The sequence below is a fragment of the Phocoena sinus genome, chromosome 9 (genome assembly GCF_008692025.1).
Source record: "Phocoena sinus isolate mPhoSin1 chromosome 9, mPhoSin1.pri, whole genome shotgun sequence".
In the NCBI taxonomy this organism is placed as follows: Eukaryota; Metazoa; Chordata; class Mammalia; order Artiodactyla; family Phocoenidae; genus Phocoena; species Phocoena sinus.
Genome location: NC_045771.1, coordinates 94050272 through 94071400, shown reverse-complemented (window position 1 = coordinate 94071400; position 21129 = coordinate 94050272). Strand labels below are relative to the sequence as shown.

General features: G+C 38.4%; 1 protein-coding gene and 1 pseudogene across 4 annotated transcripts in view; one reads left to right on the top strand and one right to left on the bottom strand.

The window, feature by feature from the left end:
* The window catches only part of SUGCT (succinyl-CoA:glutarate-CoA transferase), a 764199-nt gene that overhangs the window by 575633 nt on the left and 167437 nt on the right, over positions 1-21129 (bottom strand). The window lies entirely within an intron of this gene.
* LOC116759420 lies at positions 15668-16064 on the top strand (annotated as a pseudogene).

The following is a 21129-nucleotide window of genomic DNA, read 5'->3' as shown; positions in this document are numbered from 1 at the left end:
TGTGGCCCTTTACAGAAAACATTTCTGACCAATGGTCTAGATCAGTGGTTCTTAACACTGGCTGCATAGTCAAATCACCTGGGAGTTTTAAGAGATATTTATGACCTTCTACCACACAAAATCAGTCAATCCAGAAGCTCATGGGGTGACCCTGGCATCATTTTTTTAAAACTCTCCAAATGATTCCTATGAGCAGTCATATTCAAAAACCATGGATCTAAAGGAAATATCCCCTTCCGACCCCTGTCTCAGCATCTATAAACAAAGTCACCAAAGTCAAAGCTTAAGGTCCAAGTCCTCAACTATTCACAGCTTGTTCCTGCAAAACCACTACGAACTAAGATACAGTCCCTAGCACAAGTCTTTGGGGATTTTTTATTGCTCTTCTTAACTCCAGCACTTCAAAACTAGTAAGAACCTTCACTACTCTCTTCATCTCTCACCACATTTATTTTCAAGAACTGCCATTGCTTCCTTCTTCCTCCGGATGACTGTAACCAGCAGGTGTGTTGTCATTGGACTGTCTAATGCATGTGACCTATAAGTGATCAAGTGTATCCATCATGATTCCTTTCTTTCTGTAAAGGAATGGCCCTATAAACCCATGCAGGTCCATGTCTCTTTACTCCGGCCCTAGGGCCTCATCTGGAACCTGCACATTGGTCATACCCTCCTCTGTATCTTCAACCTCTCCCTTTCCGTGGCCTCCTTTCCAACATCCTAGAAACCTGCTAAATTCTACTCTCTCCCCTCCACAAAAAAATAAAAAAATATTCACCTTTAGCTACTACTCAATCTTTTCCATTTATCAACCAGAATACTTGAAACAGAATTCCTTACTTGCCATCTCAATTCCCAGCCTAACATTTACTTTTAAACCCAATGTGTCATAGTTTCCCTCAACACTATTCTATTAGATCTCTTCTTGCAAAAATCAAGTTATCCATGTTGCCTAATTTAGTGGACATTTTTCAACCTTTATCTCATAACACTGCTGTACAGCACTGCCACCCATTTATCATTTTCCTGAAATTCTGTGTCTCTGATACCACACACTGTTGGTTCACCATATCTCTGATTACTCTTGTTCTGTCTCCTTGGTAGGCTCCCCTTTCTTCACCCAGGTAACCCAGTGGTTCACCTGCAGCCCACTATTCTCACTTGAACCATGACCTCAGTCACTCTAAAAGTTGCGCCTACCATAAAGGTTTATGATTCCTAAGCCTGACTCCACCTCAAGTCCCTGCCCAGAATGTCAGATTCATATAGTCAACTTCTACTGTCACCACTTGGCTGTACCAAACGCAATATGCCCCAAACAAAACTCATTTTATCCTCTGCCTGCCCCTCTTCCTGTATTTCTCTGTCTTAATTGGTAACTCTACAATCCACCCAGGTATATAGGCTGGAAATCTGGTACTTATTGTTTACTCCTTCATCTCCTCATCACCCAGAGCTAATAAGCACCATCAGATTCTGCAAATTTATCTCTTAATTACAACTCAGATGGGTCCCCTACTACGATGAACCTAATCTAAAGTCTTCAGCATCTTTCACATGGAAGACTGAAACTAGCCCCCCTACCACCAGTTTTGTCTCCTAAAAGCATCTCCTTACCCATTCGAGAGGGATTTATCTGCAACACAAATAAACTATGTCAGTTAAATGCCTGAGACCTGTCAGTGTCTCTCTATCTTATAATATCATGCTTAAGCTCCTCAACATAGACTCCCCCAAATTTGGACCTTACCTCTCTGGCATCATCCCCTGTCTCACTTAATACTCTTAGTACACTGCAAGTAACAGCAATAGGATCCCCTATTTGCAGAACCCTCTACCTGAAATTCCTTTCTTCTCCCCCGCTACTCCCCCTACCCCTTCACAAACACCTTTTGCTGATTCATATACTTTAAGACTCAAGTCTCCCAGGTTTGGTTGTGTCCACCTCCGTATGTCCACAATAGCCTGTGCATTTCTGTATTATTCATATCATAATGCAGTAGCTAAGAGAACCTGCTAATGACAGAGATCTGGATTCAAACCAGTGCTCCAACATTTGTCAACATTCTTACCTAAAAAAATCATATAACGTCTTTAACACCTCATTTCCTTCGTGTGTAAAATATTCACTTTACTGCTTTGTCAGTGAATTAGTGAGGTACAATGCTTAAGATATAAACTGGCACAAAGTAAGAACCCAATAAATTAGAATTTTAGTTGTTATTATCAATGTTTTTTGTTGATTTTAAGATCAGAACACCAAGCCATGATGTGTGTTCAGTAATTCTTCAAAAGTCTTACTTTTGCAAAGGAATCTTTATCAACTTAAGTTAGTCTTTTTAGTGTTCACAAATATCTCTCCCTTATAAAAAGAAATCATCTGGATAATTTAATAAAACAATAAAAAGAAAAAAAGTCTGACAATGACTTGCCGATGAAAAGATAGGGGAGCAGTAGTATTTCTCACAATAAATGAATATCTCAAACATATTTTTAAAGTTCTTACTTGGTAAAAACACATACTAAGAACTATAGATGACTTTCTGGGGAAGAAATTATCCCTTTTATTAAATTATTATGAATTATCCACACATGAACTAGGAGATCCTGCTTTTAGTTTACTTCAGAGCATGATAACGTGAAAAAATAAAATGTGATGTTCTAAAAGGACATCTGTTAATTTTTAAAATGTTAAAACATTCTGAATTTTGTTTTTCCAGTGATTTGTATTAAAATGGATTTCAATTCCAAAACCCAAATTTTCTCATTATATCTTAAGCCTGTCCATTACCCTAAGGAAAATAAAATGCAATCTATTACCATAGTGCCCACCTGCCTGCTTCATTAAGTAATGCCTGTAATTACAGTATATTTTTCAGGAGTGTGTTAAGGAGGACCCAACAAATATATTCCAGGTGTGGACTCTACTCAGCAAACAACCAGATTCATTTTTATTTCGGTCTTAATATTGTGGTAATTTTTATTAGATTTCTACTTCGTTTTTCTACTTTCAGTTGAAAGCAGTGTGCAGGCATGTAGGGGACGAAACTCGGCACAATACCAACGGAGGCTTTTACAATTAGATGCGCCCAAACCCCTTTCTCCACCACATCTAGGAAGAGGGTACTTCTTTCTGTACCTGCCGCCAATTTCAATTCACCCATTGACAGGCTGTTTCCTTAGGCAATGAAAAAAACTCCTTAAGTCTCCTATTTCTCCTCTGTGAAATGGGGATAATAATATCCACCACAGAACGGTAACTCGCATAGTGCCTGGACACATTAAATTATCCCCTTCCACAACACTTACTGAGTGCAAGCAGGGTTCTAGGCACTTTATGTATATTAATTCTTCTAATCCTTTAACAGCCCCATGTGATAGGCACTATTATCATCCTCCTGTAGCAGATGAGAAGCCATCTGTCAATCACAGTTCTGATTATTTCACAAGACAACAGGACCAGATAAACAGGGATTAGCACTAACCACTCCAGGGTGTTCAGTAAGGGAAATAAAACCTAATGCCCTAGGACAGCCACTGCATGGAATGAATTAACTTCCCCTCTATCAAACTGGAAAGTACTATCCACAGGAGAATTGACAAAAAATAGTAGCTCAAATAGTTTTTTGGGTTCCATTGCTTAGTAGAGGAGCCCCAATAGAGAAAAGGCAGTACAACCCTCAACCCTGTCAAACTGTTCTCTACCTTTGCCTCCATGTTACCAATAGCCATATGTCCTATTTGCCCAAATTACAGAGCTCCGATTCCCTGTGGTAAAGAAATCAAACCTTAGAAGTCAAACAGGAACATTTGTTTTTGAAGGAAATGTGATACAAAATCTATGCTTAGGGACACGGTGCGATAATTTGTTGAGATATTAGTTCGCTTTTTGATTTTGCTGCTACTGAATAACCCAAGAGTGAAGCAACATTGAGTAGTTCTTATTTTCTATTTCTCCTTCTACTCCACCCCTACCTTCTGAGAAGATGGCCAGACTTTCCGCACTCCCTTGCTACAGGTAGGCTGCAAGCCTCAAGCAGAAGTGGCCTGAAGAGAACCTCCCTTCCTTGCTAGAATTTTCCAAAAGCCTTGTGCTATGGAGACAAAAAGAAGCCACTGCATTTGGGGTGAGACTGGAGGATAAAGGTGGGGACAGGTGTGGCACAGCAGCAAGAGGAAGAAAAAGATTGCCCCCAGCTTAAGGGAGAGCTGGAGGTCTGTGGGACCTCCAGAGAAGGGACCCACAGCTTCCCCCTTGCGGACTTTCAGGAAGGAAGTTCGGTCTCCATAGGAAACAACAGCAAAGTGGCCCTACAAGCATGGCTCCATTCAGAGCACCTGAGTCCACCTGGGTCCCCACATACTAGGTCACACAATAATCCCAATACCATCAGATTCCAAGGGACTGGCTGGGGAGATAAAAGTAGGTCCATTACGGGCTCAACCAAGGGGCTTTGGAAAGGGGGGGAAGGCTTTATTCACTCCGTGTGACTCTCACTGTCACAGTGAGTGAGAGCTGTGGATGCTAAAAACACTCTGCAGTGTACAGCACCACAAAAGCTGTTCCACCAGATGCTAGTACACTCTGTCGAGAGAAACTGGTAAACAATGGGCATCAAGGGGGAAACGGATTTGGACTAAAAGGCCAAGGCTGGCCCTCGAGCACTGTTCTGTGCAACCCCCCGTGATCTCATCGCACAACTTTGGAAGAGAGGGGGTCCCCGCATGCCTGAGAATGAACTCCCTTCAAGCTGGTGGGATCGGAGCTCAGAGTTGGAATTAGGTTGACTGAAAAGAAATAAGTAACATGGCATTTCTGATACACCGGAGCTTAATGAGAAGACAAATATGACCCACAGATATTTCATTTTTAAGAATACAGTGTCAGGGACTTTCTGAAAGCATGATAAGCTCTCGCTCATCCTGTCTCCTGCACACTCCTGAAGATGCACTGCATTTTGCACTGTAATGGTTCTGAAGGTGACTTTCCAGACTGCATCTGTGTCCTAGTTCAATGAAGAAAAATCCAAGCCATCCTTCTCGTCCCTAAGACAACATCCATATTTCTTTGTGCTGACTTTTTTATGAAAATGGAAGCAGTGATTATATTTTTAAAGTTTTATTTTTAAGCTATTTTATTTATAATCAATAAAATATGGTTAAGCATCTGTACATGCATCCATCCCACCTAACAATGGTTACATGTCAGGAGAAGACTGGCAAGAAAGGACTTTGGCAACACTACATAAAGTGACAAAAATTATTACTTCATGAGAAATGTCCACACATCACATTAAAAGTGAAGTAAACAGCCACATGCATTTTTTAAAAAATAGAATTAGAAAGAGATGTGAAGCATTTTCAACTTTTGTAGAAAAATTAGTTGGAAGAAAGGAATAAAACATCATTTATGTAGCACCTTTTCTGAAAGTGAAGAAAACCATTACAGGATATAATTAATCTTGAGACCTCTTTGCTAAAAAGAAAGAAGGGGCAACATGATCCCTTTTGGGAGAAGCAGCACAAATTCAGATTACTTGCCTAAGGCACTGATTGGTGGAGATGGGGTCAAAATCCTACAAGAAGATTAAGACGCTTGTGAAATCCCATTCTCTTACAAGCACTACACCTTTTTAAAAGATAACACTCATTGAACACTATGTACAAGTCACGATGCTTTATTCTTTTTTATTTTTATTGGAGTATGGTTGCTTTACAACGTTGTGTTAGCCTCCACTGCACAACAAAATGAATCAGCCATACACGTACAGATATCCCCTCCCTTTTGGACTTCCCTCCCATTTAGGTTACCACAGTGCATTAGGCAGAGTTCCCTGTGCTATACAGTATGTTTCCATCAGTTGTCTATTTTATACATAGCATCGATAATGTATATCTGTCAATCCGTCTCCCAATTCCTCCCTCCCCACCCCTTTCCCCCTTGGTATCCATACATTTGTTCTCTACGTCTAGGTCTCTATTTCTGCTTTGCAAATAAGATCATCTATACCATTTTTCTAGATTCCACATATATGCATTAGCATACAGTATTTGCTTTTCTCTTTCTGACTTACTTCACTCTGTATGACAGTCTCTAGGTCCATCCATGTCTCTACAAATGACCCAATTTTGTTCCTTTTTATGGCTGAGTAATATTCCATTGTATATATGTGCCACATCTTCTTTATCCATTTCTCTGTTGATGGACATTTAGGTTGCTTCCATGTCCTGGCTATTGTAAATAGTGCTGCTATGAACATTGGGGTACATGTGTTTTCTCGAATTATGGTTTTCTCTGGATATGTGCCCAGTAGTGGGATTGCTGGGTCATATGGTAGTTCTATTTTTACTTTTTTAAGGAACCTCCATACTGTTCTCCATAGTGGCTGTATCAATTTACATTCCCACCAACACTGTACGAGGATTCCCTTTTCTCCACACCCTCTCCAGTATTTATTGTTTGTAGATTTTTTGATGACGGCCATTTTGACCGGTGTGAGGTGATAACTCATTGTAGTTTTGATTTGTAGCATTTCTCTAATAATTAGTGATGTTGAGCATCTTTTCATACAAATCACTATGCTTTAAATACTCTTCTCACTTAAATCTTGCTGCAATCTAAAGAGACAGATGTAATTTTCCTCATTTCACAACTGAAGAAACTGAGGGCAGTGACATTAAGTAGTTTACATGGGATCACCCAGCAAACAAGTACTGAGAGAATTCCAACCAGAGCTGCTGGACTCAAAGCCTATGCTCCCAGGCATGAGTCCTCCTTCTCTCTTTACCCCCTACACAGTGAAGAGACTGTATGCATTTCAGAACTAATACTGATTATTCCTAGTAGCCATCAAGGACTCCGGCAGTGACAAAGCATGAACTGATAGGACATATTTTCAACTTCCTTGAAATGCTATGATCATGAAAAGAATCCTGGCTTTATCTTCCATGCTACTCAATACCCTTCACCTATCATTAATACTAATCATGCCTTATTTTAAGGTATTACTTTTTTAACATGTCTTCCCTGTCAGACTATAAGACTCTTGAGGACAGAAAAAGTGTTCACCATCATTTACCGCTAGTCTCAACACCTAAGCACAGTGCCTGGCACAGAGTAGGCTCTCAATAAACTTGGTTGAATGAATGAATGAAGGTGCCAGGGCAGCCTTGTGAACTAAGGGAAGCACGGCACAGTGGTGGCACCTGGCTCAGTAAGACTTCATTGTCAACTGCTGGATCATGATTGACTTGTAGAGAATCTATGGTCAAAGGAGACAAAGCAAGAGCAAAGGTCAACAGTAACTAAAGCCCCACCTACCTACAAAGCCTTTGAAAACTCTTTACTAATGGCTACCCCCCCAACCTAGGCATGAAACTCTCACACTTGATTTCTCCATGTTTTGAACATCACACTTACTTCCATCTTTAAGTTGCATATATTCATCTTTGTATCACCAGCACACCATACAGCACCTACATACTCAACTTTTCTCTATCTTCTACCCAATGTACTTAGCATTGACCGACAGCTACTATTCGTTTATGCCCCTTTTTATAATGGCTCTCTTGTATCCATAGTTTTTATCCACAATCAAGCTGTAACTCATATCCCAAATTTATTTCCCACTATCCCTCCCTTCACCCGTTTTAGTGTCATCTGAAGAGAACTATACCTGCTGATGCCCTGACAACTTTCTTGCCTTTGCTCATGCAGTATATTTTGCACCAAATGCCCTTCATTTTCACACCTGAGCCCAGTTCAACTATCATTTCCTCCAGGAAGGCTTCACAAACTCATTCCAAATGGACATAACCCTTTCCTCATCTCAATTCCCACATTTTATCTGTAATTTTTTGTTGACAGACATAACTTTACCCTGTAAATTCAGATATTGCTTTATATTCTCAACTAGATGGTAAGCTCTCTAAAGGCAAAGGCCATACATCATTCACTTCTTTATCTTCCACATCAAGTAGAACAGGACCTTCTACATAGTGGCTACTTTGTAACTATAAGTTGAGTGAATAAAAGAATGAATAAAAGGTTAAGTGCATTTTTTTGTTCAGTTATTCTTAAGTCTTGAATCTGGCTTAACGAAAATAGCATTACTCATCCATACATCATAAATCCTAATTCAGTTTTTCTCATAAGCTAGCTACGAAATTCAGGCTGGTTACTCCACGGGTTCGAGTTTCCTCATCTGAAGAAAAGATGAACTACAGCTGATCTCTCAGGCCATCACCAATATGTAAAAATACGACAGTGTAAAATACGTGGATAATTCCAAGCAGAGGAAACACAATTCCCCTTACCTTTGTCTAGTAAATTTCAGTCTTTCTTCAGAGTTCAACTCATCATCACTTCTACAGAGAAGTTTCCCTGATGACCAGGACTACATCAAATCCCGCCACATAACGCTCATACAGCACCATAAACTTCCACTTTGCAGGATTTACCATACTTATCATTTTTGTTCCTATGATTATTTAATTAAAGTCTATCCCTATCCATCCCCTGTATATTCAGTAAGATGAATCAATGAGTGTAATTTGTTTTAGAATATAAGGTTTTACAATGCAAAAACATTTTTTTCAGTAGTTCTCTTTGTAGTTATATAATCACATATGTTTCAGCACTTAAATATTTTCCAAAGATGATGGACAAAGCTAGGTGGTCACAACTTCAAAGAGTTAACATAGTTTTCAAAGAACCTAGCTTGTCATTTCATCAAAGTTTGTATGTTCAAAGAATATGGTCTCTGATAGACTTTTTTTTGGCTATGCTGAGTGGCATGTGGGATCTTAGTTCCCCAACCAGGGATTGAGCCCATGTCCCCTGCACTGGAAGCGTGGGGTCTTAACCACTGAACCACCAGGGAAGTCCCTCTGATAGGCTTATTTCTAAGTGGGAAATCTCTTTTGTTTTATTTCAGCTTTTTCTTGTTTTTATCTGTACTTTTTTCTCTATTCAAAAGAAATTTATCTATAAAACAACTCATCCCATGTGTTTTCTTGGATCATTAGTTAGGTAAAAATACCAATTTAGAGATTCTTTTTATGATGTAGAAAGTAAGCCCCCTAATATGAGCAGGAAAAACAAGAATGTTTCTTTGTAAACAGCTACAATTTAATATTTGATTTTTTAAACCACAAACAGAAATTTAAAAAATATCAATGGCATCATCTTTTTTTTAACATCTTTATTGGAGTGTAATTGCTTTACAATGGTGTGTTAGTTTCTGCTTTATAACAAAGTGAATCAGTTATACATATACATATGTCCCCACATCTCTTCCCTCTTGCATCTCCCTCCCTCCCACCCTCTCTATTCCACTCGTCTAGGTGGAATGACAACATCTTTTAACACTGCAAATCTTCAATGTGAATAAGGAAAGTCTAAAACTTATCTTAATGATAAAACTAATCCAAGCAGTAGGAAATAAAACCTGAAATGCTTTCCTTGATATAAACATTTGAAACTTATTGGTTTATTTTTCTTTATCCCATGAATACTTTTGAATTAACACAAATACACTTGATTTAACAAGCTGTAACATTTTATACCTCTCTAACTCCACACAAACCATCATAGTTAGTACTATAATTATGAGTTAAAGGTATGATCTTAGACACAAAGCCAAAGCTTTCTATCTTCTTTCATGTGCTCCTTTCTGTACACTTGGGGGGTATTCCTTTCCATAAAAAGGAGAAACTGACTGACACATGACCTCTTCCTATCCAATAAAGTGGAGTGCCAATCCTTGAGAGTGATGTTCCCTCAAGGGACGACACAGTATGAGCCAAGCTCACTTCCACCTTGAAATAGGTTTTCACTCTTTTAATCACATGTATAAACATGTGAAGGATAAACGTACAAGCAATAAAATTCTATTCCTGACAACAGAATTCTGAAAGTCACTAGATCATGCAAGATTCTGAAAAACATATTCATTCTATCAGAAAAGCCATATGCTCTTAAAACAGGTTATATAGAGACATAGGAAAATAAACATACAAAGAGCAGTGCTTATTTTTTCAAATAATTTAGGTGTTTTTTGAAAAATAAAAACAACACTATTAAATAAAAATTATTACTGTATGTCTTAATTATCACACTCAAGAAATTTTTAGAGTTATACAGACACCCCCCCTTCCCCGATGGTAGGAACTACAATTACGCCGGTTCTGCATCGTCAGCAGCACTTGGCATGATGGGTTGGATGAGTAAGTTAAGTTCATTGACTCCTTCTAAAATAACTGGCCAGGGCTTCCTTGGTGGCGCAGTGATTAAGAATCTGCCTGCCAGTGCAGGGGACATGGGTTCGAGCCCTGGTCCAGGAAGACCCCACATGCCGTGGAGCAACTAAGCCCGTGCACCACAACTACTGAGCCTGCGCTCTAGAGCCCGCGAGCCACAACTACTGAGCCTGTGCTCTAGAGTCCACGAGCCACAACTACTGAGCGCACGGGCCACAACTACTGAAGCCCACATACCTGAAGCCCATGCTCCACAGCAGGAGAGGCCACTGCAATGAGAGGCCCACGCACCACAACTAAGAGTAGCCCCCGCTCACCGCAACTAGAGAGAGCCTGCGTGCAGCAACGAAGACCCAACACACAGCCAAAAATTTTAAAAAATAAAATGAAATACTATAACTTTCCAATGAAAAAAATATAAAATACATATAAGCACAAATGACTGACATGAAAAAAGAGCACTCATTGTTTGGTTACTTAAACAAAACTGACATTTTTCCAGATGGTATGAAGGTATATGGTTTGATGGGGTTTTTGTGTGTCCATTTGTTTGTGATTTTTAATGATTAGGATTTTTAGTACAGTGAGAGAGATGGGGGGATGATATGATATGGACTTGCCAATATATTCCTTATTAAAGTTTGTTTTGTTTTTTTTGGCTGCGTCGGGTCTTAGTTGCAGCACGCGGGATCTTCGTTGAGGTGTGTGGGATCTTTCGTTGTGGCATGCAGCTTGCCTCTAGTTGTGGCATGTGGGTTTTCTCTCTCTAGCTGTGGCGCGCGGGCTCCAGGGTGCATAAGAATGTATTAAGTTTTATTACATCCATACTAGCTAGGATGGATCTAGGGTGTCTCCTAAGACATAGAAACAATCTCATCACACTGATTTGGAAATTACTGAATTCTGTATTTTTTTCTGAACAACCAGTCAACAAATATAGGGTTTTTTTCTTTTTTTACAAAAGCAAAAATGGCAATGCTTTATAGCCGGTTTTCAAAAGAACTGGACTTTTAAAAAACAAAATTGTAAAGGTTTCATAATCACATTTTAATATTTTACCCGTGTGAACGAAAGATCAAAGTATTATAAGACTTGGGCAAAAAAGCCTAAGTAATACAATTCTCTTATAATATCCCTGCAAGAGTGAGCTAAAAATACAATTTACATATTATCAAAAGTTTCTTATTAATATTATTATTACTACCACAACTACTACTACTACTATTACAGCCCGCCACATTCAGGAGCACACAGACCTGCAGCACAATACTATCATAAAAATCAAATTGACTCTTGAAGAAGCAAAGGATTCAATGAACCTAAAGAGGGAAAAGAAAATGGATCCTATTTCTCACTCTTCTCAACGCATTCTACTGTACTCCACCTACTGAGAATAGATATTAATACATCTTTCATGCAGATAGCATTGTTTCAGTAGCACAAACGAGGTGTGATCACAGTAAGTAACGGGCCTTAATAACTAATTATAAGCCAGAAAAGAAAGGCTACACACTCATTTTTCTAAAACCAACATTTTCATTTAATAGACATTTACTAAAGTAAATAATTCTATATCATTTCAGGGGAAGACAGTAAAAAGAAAGAAGCGAGTCATGAACCTCTACCCCAAAAACCTAATAAAATAAATACAAAAAAGGAAAAGAATCAAAAAAGGGGGAGAGAATGGAGTTGTAGAAACAAAGCTTTTGTATAATATTGAAACTAAGTTACTACTAACATGAACTAGATTTTTATAAGCTAAAATATTCATTGTAGTAGGATAACCACTAAGAAAATAACTCGAAAGAATATAACTTTTTAAGGAAGGAATTTAAATGGTACACTAGAAAATATCTATTTAACAAAAGCCATATGTTTAGAAAACGCTTGTTCAACTAAGTCATTCAAATTCAGACTTTTTAAAAAACACCGGACTTGTCACACCAGACTCATCTGCAGGCTGAATTCAGTCCATGAACCACTCTTTCAGTTTGTGACATCCCTGGTTCTGCAGATCTAGATTTTGCCCTTCCTTTAAGGCTTTCAAGTACTACTTCTCCTATTAAAATTGTGATGATCTCCTCAATCTGTATTAATACTTTGCCTCTGTCTCCACTTGATGGAAAGAAAAAGTAAAGAATATGGAGGCAGAAGATTTGGGATCAATCTATCTGCTCATCTATGATTTAAGGTAATTAATATCTCTGAACCTCAATGTTCTCATCTGTAAAATGAAGATAACAACACCTACCTCACAAGGTCATTTTGAAGGTTGGATCAGAAAATACATGTAAAAAGCACCATACAAATATTAATTCAGACTATAATTGCTGATTTTCCTCATCTTCACCCCAGAAAGTGGCTTTCACTCATGGGCGAGATTAATATTCCTCTTTTCTCAGTCCTATATGAGCACTTGCCCAACAAAGTGCCTGACGCACTATTAATATTTTGCCTTATGGGTTTATACGCATCTCTAAGTATGGTGCCATGTAACTCTGTTGCTTCACTAAGAATTTCAAGTCTAACCACAGCAAAAAAAATAAGAAATGAAAAAATATTAACCAGAACATCTTTGTATTTGACCAGATAACAGATGGGGTCCTAGTTATATATGCCAATAACGGCAGACATAAAAAGAAAAAATTAATATAGCTATCCTGTACCTACTTTTATGAACTCTTTACGATAATTCAACTTGCAAATACTTTTTAATCTATGGAGTATGTGAAACACCCTCACAGATTTCTATTATTCCTGTCATTGACTCATTTCTATTAAAACTGAGTTATCTTGTCAAAACTCCTGGAAATACTTTCCAAAATTAATTTGGAGAGGCCATGACAGTGAGAGGCCCACGTACTGCAAAAAAAAAAAAAAAAAAAAAAAAAGAGTGTCCTCAAATTACGAGGGTATTATTAACTTAAAAGTAATTTTTAAATATCATAATGCTCTTCAGGGATAAAAAAATCTATAAAGCTTTAGGGCTACTTTTCACTGATCTAAAATTGATATAAATCATTCTATTACAGCAAAGTGGAAAACCTATATTTCTAGAATCTTCAACTTCTCCATACAAAGTATAAGAAGGAAAAAAAAATGTAGCTTCCTAATTTAATTTTAAATCCCATCGTCTAGGAATTTATACTATCATAGTTTTACTCCTTTGGACTTCACTGGTAGTAATTTTCACCTATGAATTCTCTGAAACTGTTTAGTAATAATTATTGCTATGACATACAATTAAACCACATGATATGTTTTTTATACACAGTATAAATTTTTTTTTTTTTTTTTTTTTTTTTGCGGTACGCGGGCCTCTCACTCTTGTGGCCTCTCCCGTTGCGGAGCACAAGCTCCGGACGCGCAGGCTCAGCGGCCATGGCTCACGGGCCCAGCCGCTCCGCGGCATGTGGGATCTTCCCGGACCGGGGCACGAACCCGTGTCCCCTGCATCGGCAGGCAGACTCTCAACCACTGCGACACCAGGGAAGCCCCCTCCATATTCTTTATTGGGATCTCTTCTCACTCTAGGCCAGTGCTGCTCAAACACTGCCCCAGGTCATCCTAGAGCAATTCAGTCAGAATTTCTGCGGACAGTTCTTAGGCATCAGGATTTTTTTTTTTTAAAGTTCTCCAAGTGATTCCAATGTGCAGTCAGGAAAGAAAACCCCTGCTGTTCATCCCCCCCCCCCCACAATAATCTCATCCACTCAGTCATTTTAATTGTCATGTTTATTCCAATAACTTACAAATCTATATCTCTAGTTCCCACCACCTTGGTCATTCAAAATAAAACAACCACAAAATAAAATTTCATTTTTTTAATCGACACAAAATTTTAAGATATGTTGAAGTTTAAATTATTTCTTTCTAGATTTTTCTAATTTTCTCTCTCTTTTTTGAGGGGTGAAGAACCTGTGCTTTGTTCGTATCCCAAAAAACTGATTAGATTCCCTCCTGGGAAATGGAACATGTGCTAGCACACCTTTCCAAAACTGCAGACATCTGGCAGCGGGGGGTGGGGGGGGGGTCTCAATTCAGAGGCCCTGTAAGCACTAAAAAAAAAATCAATATGCCTGCAAAAGAATTCATCATTTTCCCATGTCCCCAGACAAAACCTGCTCTTCCTCTCACCGAATGACTGGCAGCTAAAGTAAAAAACTTGGGAATCAGGATTTACTCCTCCATCTTTCACATCCTCACCCTCAGTTATTGGCCAAGTAATATAATTCTAACCCTTTAATAGATCATGAATCTGTTTGCTTTCTCTCCATCCCCATGGCCACTGTGTTCTGTTGCCTGGGGTACCGCAATACCCTCTGAACTGGTCTCCTTGCCCACAGTCTTTACTTGTTCCACACTACTACCAAAATCATATTTCTAAACACAAATGTTTTTCGTGTACTTAAAACCTTTCAGAGGCTCCTTCCCACCCTTAAGATAGTGTCTGCATTTCACGACATGGTTTCCAAGGCCCTTAGAAACCTCTCCAGATGCTTTCACTGCTCCTGCTGCTGCTAGAACCATCCCCTCATCACTCATTCACCTTGCTTCAGCAGAGATTTCTTTCTTCGGGGAAATCTTCTCTCGTCTCCCAAAGCCAGGTTAGGTGCCCCTTCCACTCATGGCCATGTCACCACGCAATTACTCTGTTACCGCATCAGTCGCTAACTTGATTGTCTCCCCCGCTACAAGTGAGCGCCTCAGAAGCAGAGGCAATGTCTTATTCTTCATGATTGCCCATGCTTGGCACCTTGTAAGTGCTCAGTATTTGTTGAAATAAACAATGAATGAATAATAGCCCTTGTAGTCCTAGCAAATCTTATTAGTGAAATCTGTATTTACCCTCTCCAAGCAACGTTAGGATTCAAGAAAAATAGTTGCTAAAAAGAAGTCTTGCTCACACATGCACAGCAGACCCACACGATATCCTGTGGATATTAAAAGGCTGGAGTTCTGCCCCTAGGTGCAGCAGAGACTAACGCAACACTGTAAAGCAATTATACTCCAATAAAGATGTAAAAAAAAAGGCTGGAGTTCATTCATCCAACATTTGTAAGTAGTTACTTTCACTCTGTCCATAATAAGCTTGTATTATGCAGTGTCAACAGTCACCTAGTCATCTTAAATTAAATATTACAGTATGAAATCTGTCATTTAATATAACAGCTACCATTACCATTCTGTAAGCACTGTGCTCAGCAGCTGACACATATTGTCTCATTTAATCTCCACAATCAAGCTCTGAAGCAGATCATTTTACAACTTCTCAGAGGAAGAAACCAAGGCTTGCGAAGGGTAAGCACCTAGACTACAACAATACGGTTAGGATGTGTTAGCCAGTATCCCACCCTTATAGCAGAAAAATAAACCGAACATGAAACTTGTACTTAATATTGCCATGTCATATCCAATCTTGCTCTAGTAAGTGACAGAACACAAAGTTAAGGCTGCTGGGGTGAGAAATGCCTCCGAGTTGATAAATCAGTGTGTATCCATGGAACATAGTCCCATGCCAAAGAGGATGCTGAAAAGCTTACTGAGGATCCTGTGCCCAGCAAAATGGAGTTTGAGGCCCTGAGCAGGTATACCAGCCCAGTGAACCCGGCTGTCTTCCCCCATCTGACCGTGGTTGTTGGCCACTGGCATGTTCTTCACCGCCTGGTTCTTAGTTTATGAGGTCACCTCCACCAAATACACTTGGGATATCTACAAAGAGCTCCTCATAATCTTTGGTGGCCTCACTCTTCATGGGCTTTGGAGTCCTCTTCCCGCTGCTCTGGGTTGGCATCTACGTATGAGCTCCCAAGGGTCCCAACCAGGCGGCTTCACTGAATCCCTGCTTTTGTAAATTATTTATTTTACTATGCTGGAAGTGTCCCACCTGCCGCTCACAATAAAGGCAGATTTGTGACAAAAAATAAAAATAAAAAAGCTTACTGAGTTCTTTGAGTGCAATGTAAATGAGTTTGAAAATGTAGTATAAAATGTACCTCTGGGGCTTCCCTGGTGGCGCAGTGGTTGAGAGTTCGCCTGCAGATGCAGGAGACACGGGTTCGTGCCCCGGTCCGGGAAGATCCCACATGCCGCGGAGCGGCTGGGCCCGTGAGCCATGACCGCTGAGCCTGCGCGTCTGGAGCTCTGTGCTCCGCAACGGGAGAGGCCACAACAGTGAGAGGCCCGCATACCGCAAAAAAAAAAAAAAAAATGTACCTCTGGTTAACAATCATATGTCCCACATTTACCATATCTTAGAGGCAAACCAGATTCCTGAAAGTCCATATTAATTGGGGAGGGGGGTCTTTGGTTAAATAGTCTAGCATATTAAAATAGCTAAAATACACTGAGTTCACTCTCCTGAAAAATGCAATTAGCTACTAGCTTCTTTGGCTTGAAAACCTTGTCCTGTTGAAAATTCTTTCATTTTCTCCACATAACGTTTTAAAGGAATTTAATTATGAAATCCAACTGTAAAGAAACTTATTGAAATAGCCTGCAGATTGTTTTATTTGCTACACCTCCCTCACACCTTAATTAACCAAAATAATATTAGCTCTCCAGTTATTATTACATAAATTAGTAACCTGGCCAAAATGATTCCCAGCTACTAAACACTTCATGCTCCTCGAGGCTAGCCTCTCTCTATTTTAATGGCTCTAAGATTAAACAATTCATTTTCATCTCACTATCTTTACGATCCCATATATTGTGTAAGATATACAGTAAATCTTTCATTCATCCAATAGACCTTTATAGGCTTATTATATGCCAGAAATTGTCTTCTACTTACTCAAAAAAATACTTATTGAGCATCTATGTGCTGAGGATTTAATGGTAAACAAGATAGCCAGGGTTTCCTAACTTTGTATGCCAAATCCTAAGGCAGGACCTAGACATCTGTATTTTTTGGTGTCTCTGAGATTTTACTAATTATCATAGATCAGCGATTGTCAGCAGCAAGGGTCAGCAAACAATGGCCTGAAGGCCAAATACAGCCTGCTGCCCATTTTCATAGGACCACAGAGAAGAATTATCTTTACATATTTATACAGTTTTTAAAAATCAAAAGAAAAATATTTCATAATAGATGAAAATTATATGAAATTCAAATTTCAGTGTATATAAGTTTTATTAGAACATGATCATCTGATTACATCTATGTTTGCTTTTGCACTGCAAAAGTTTAGTTGTTGTCTAAATGTCCATTGACAGATGAATGGATAGAGAAGATGTGGTATATATATAATGGAATACTGCTCAGCCATGAAAAAGAATGAAATAATGCCATTTGCAGCAACATGGACGGACCTAGAGATTGTCATACTAAGTGAAGTCAGTCAGACAGAGAAAGACAAATATCATATGATATCACTTATATGTGAAGTCTAAAATATGATATAAATGAACTTATTTACAAAATAGAAACAAACTCAGAGACATACAAAACAAATTTATGGTTACCAATGGGGAAAGGCGGTGGGAGAAGGATAAATTAGGAGTTTGGGATTAACAGCTACAAACTACTATATACAAACTACTATACATAACCAACAAAGTCCTACTGTATAGCAGAGGGAACTATATTCAATAACTTGTAATAAGCCATAATGAAAAAGAATATATATATATACATATACATATATATATATATCTGAATCACTTTGTTGTACACCAGAAATCCACACAACATTGTAAATCAACTATACTTCAACAAAAAAATAAAATTAAAAAATTTATTGGTTGTGATAGAGGCCACATGTGGCTCTTTCACTCTCACTGCTTTGCACACCTGCTTGCTGTACTATGAATCACAGTGATGCAGTTATAACTTAACAGCATTTCAAAGGTCATATGTATTACCTTACCATAATTTTTTTTTATTACCAGTGCATACCCATCATACCAAAACAAGAGAAGTGTGCCATACTTTCAGCACACACTGGAAGATGGACCATGCTGTTACTGAATTACGTGACAAAGCACTTTATTATTCAATGACACTCTATCTATACTAAAAGAATACAATATATGCCAGATTAAGCACTCATCACAGTATTCCCAACTCACAGAAAATCCAGTGGGCAGAAAATATTACAAAGTCAAAACAGGCTATCTCATCACAGCAGAATTTCTTCACCGAAGTAAAAAATAAATAACAGTGAGACTGCAACCAAAGTGAGTTTGTAAGTGGTTCACTTGTTAGCCAAGCAAGGAAGGACATTTACCAATGGTAACTTAAGTCATGTTTGATTGCAGCAGCTGAAGCAATGGGTCCAGAGAAAATAAACTTGTTTAGTCTTGGCAAGAACAGTTGTTCAAAGAGTTGAAGACACTGGGAGCAATATCAATATAGTCAATTCAAAAATGAGACAAATTATTTTGAGAGGTTTCCCTTGGCTTTGGTGAGATGACAGATGTCATGGGTACTGCTCAGTTGTTCTTTATACCAGGAGTCAATGCCAATTTTGAAGTGACTGAAGAATTAGCCTATATGAAAGGCTGCACAAAACAAGTACAAACAAGAATATTCACACGAATTAAAAAAAACAATAATTCAATACAACTTAAGTGAAATCTGCTAAGATGTGTTACAACTTAGGGTGGTAAAAATTATGTGTGGAGCAAAAAAAGACTTGGCTGGACAAAGTTACAGAGCTTGTAAAAATGTATGGTTAAAGCCTATGGTTATTCACTGTATTATTCATCAGGAATTCACTGAGGTTATTCACTGAGGAAAATATTTGAATCTCTCATGTGACATTAAACCAATAGTGTTAATAGTAATCTTCATCTGCTCTGTGAGCTTAACCATTGTTAGTCCTATGAAGTTTTCTCAGAAATAGAAGCTGAATAGCCTGTCTCATTCTACCACACAGCAATTCTATGGCTTAACAGTATAAAGTTCTACTGTGATTTTTTTAAGCTCAGGGTCAGGAATGAGTCTTTTCTGAATTAAAAAAAAAAAACAAACCAAAAAAAAACCCAACCCCCAACCACTAACCATTGACCACAGAATAGCTTTGGAAATTAGCTTTTCCTGTGGACTTGATAATCTTTTTCAATGAATTCTACCTAAAATTACAAGGCAAAATAGCACATACATGCCAAATTTTTATAACAGTAAAGTCATTTCAATGACAATTAATGTTAAGTCATTTCAATGAAAACTAATGTTGTTTGAATCAAAAGTAAGGTTGGGCTACTTTACATATTTCCCATGATGGCAAAGGTTAAAACAAATAGTGAGATTTCATATCCACACAAATTTACCGCAGATATATTTTGTGAGCTCAAACTACAGCAATGTTTTTCAGACTTCGATGCAAGTGCAAAGGAAATTTCCATATTTCAAAATCCTTTTAACTGTGCAATTAAGGAGCTTCCACCTAACTTTCCATTCTAAGTGATTAATCTGCAATATAATGACATGTAAAAGGAAAACATCGGAGAAAAAAATCTAATAAATTCTATAAATGCCTTCCAGGCAATGAATATGCTCAATTAAAATCAGAAGCTTGTGGATTGATAGCACTACTCGGCAACACCTTACTGTGTGAAAAGACATTTTCAAAGATGAAATATGTAAATTCTTATTACAGGTCAGCATTAAGCGATAAACATTTACAATCAATTCTGATGACAGGAAACAATAACTTTGCACCCCAATTAAGCGAAATGTTATCCCCCCCAAAATAATTATACTTTTCTCATTCGCAAATCTGTATTACCAAAAATACTCTTCTCAATTAATATTATTTTAATTTAATCAAAATCTTGCGGAAATTTGTTTTTTCTCATATCGTATAAGTACTTACATAGCATCTTCAACTTCACCTCTTGACCTCCAAAGCCTAAATTTGCTTTTTACCAAAAAAGTTGGCCAACCCTTGCTCAAGAGAGTTAGTGGTAAAGCACCCCAGAATCTCCAAGGAGCAGTAACTGTTTATATTTTCCAAAAGTAGAATAGGTTACAAAAGTATAAAAATAAAAAATGGTCACAGATTATAACTGCTATAAATTAAAAACTCTAAGTATAACCCTGACTAAAAGAGGAACAAGAGACAATATACCTCCTAAGACTCTTACCAAAAGATTCTGACACAGATTATGACTTTAGGAATGATGAAGAAAGAACATACTAAGGTTCAATGGGGCTCACAGCCTCCACAAAGACTCCAGGGTCCCACTCATGGTTGATTCCAAGTAACAAAGAGAAGGTAAGCAGAATCTAGTAGCCTGGAAATTAGGGTCCTCCCCATTTATGTGGCTACCATGCTCATCTCCTGGATTTATATGGAACTCAAAGAAGAAGGCAGGCATCAAAATAATGACTGAAATACAATTTACCAAGATGGGGTAAAGGTTCAGAGCCAAGTCTGAGTTAATGTAAAATAAAATTACATTTGTGGACAAGAGTCATAACTGCTATGTGGCATGGCCAACTTCCTAACCATGTGAGGATTGAATGGAATAAATTATGTATTTAACAAAGTGCCTGTCCCCAAAAGTCTTAGCTATTTATTAATATTTATCCAGCCTGCTTCTGGATAAATCTCCTGCTTCTACTCTCCTTTCTCATTTCTGCCTCCTGTGCTCCTTGTCATTCCCGAGTTGCCAATCATGTTTTACATTTCTGTGCGTCAGTACATAATGTTCCTTCTCCCTGAAATTAACATTTCTCCCTTATCTCCTAGTTATTTTACTTTACCCTTCAACCTCCATCCTTTCTCAGCCTGCTCTGCCCTGCTTGGTGCTCTGGACACTGACCCAATGGGCTGCAGTCCCAGTTCCCTTGCCAGCTGACTTTTCATTAGGTTTAGCCAATGGGAGGCACCAATGGGAAGAGAAAGAGTTCACAGAATTTCT